At 42.1% G+C, this 1,101-nt stretch overlaps 1 pseudogene; it reads right to left on the bottom strand.

The window, feature by feature from the left end:
- LOC137840343 (uncharacterized) lies at positions 1-802 on the bottom strand (annotated as a pseudogene).
- Positions 803-1,101: the final 299 nt, after the last annotated feature.

Below are 1,101 nucleotides of genomic sequence, written 5' to 3'. Positions count from 1 at the left end.
AGTCCACTCCTTTGTTGCCCGGGCGGTGTGTTTGGGATCATTGTCAGCTACGTTTCATCTTCAATGCCCTTGCTAATTAAAGGAGGTTTTCATTCAAAATCTCACGATACATGGCTCCATTCATTCTTTGTGCTACACGGATCAGTCGTCCTGGTCCCCTTGCAGAAAAGCAACCCCAAAGCATGATGTTTCCACCCCCATGCTTCACAGTAGGTAGATTGTTCTTTGGATGCAACTTTGCATTCTTTCTCCTCCAAACACAGCCGAGTTGAGTTGTCACCAAAGAATTCTACTTTGGTTTCATCAGACCATATGACATTCTCCCAATCCTCTTCTGGATCATCCAAATGCTGTCTAGCAAACTACTGGCCTAAGCAGGGGAACACATCTGGCACTGCAGCATTTGAGTCCCTGGAGACGGTTGTGTGTTACTGATGGTAGTCTTTGTTACTTTGGTCCCAGCTCTCTGCAGGTCATTCACTAGGTTCCCCCGTGTGGTACTGGGATTTTTGTTCACCGTTCTTGTGATCATTTTGACCCCACAGAGTATGATCTTGCATGGAGTCCCAGATTGAGGGAGATTATTAGTGGTCTTGTATGTCTTCCATTCTCTAATAATTGCTCTCACAGTTGATTTCTTCACACCAAGCTGCTTACCTATTGCAGATTCAGTCTTCCCAGCCTGGTGAAGGTCTACAATTTTGTTTCTGGTGTCCTTTGACAGCTCTTTGGTCTTGTCCATTATGACAGCCCCAAAACATCATTCCTATAGAGGAGATCTGCATGGAGGAATGGGTCAAAATACCAGCAACATTATGCAAAAACCTTGTGAAGACTTGCAGAAAACGTTTGACCTTTGTCATTGCCAACAAAGGGTATATAGCAAAGTATTAATATGAAGTTTTGTTATTGACCAAGTCCTTATTTTCCACCATAATTTGCAAATAAATTCCTTAAATATCAGACAATGTGGTAGTCCAGATTTTTTTTATTTTGTCTCTCATAGTTGAACTGTACCTATGATGAAAATTACAGGCATATCTCATCTTGTAAGTGGGAGAACTTGCATAATTGGTGGCTGACTAAATACTTTTTTGCCCC

This window comes from Syngnathus scovelli, chromosome 6 (genome assembly GCF_024217435.2).
Source record: "Syngnathus scovelli strain Florida chromosome 6, RoL_Ssco_1.2, whole genome shotgun sequence".
Lineage (NCBI taxonomy): Eukaryota > Metazoa > Chordata > Actinopteri > Syngnathiformes > Syngnathidae > Syngnathus > Syngnathus scovelli.
This window is presented reverse-complemented; position numbering and strand designations above follow the sequence as displayed.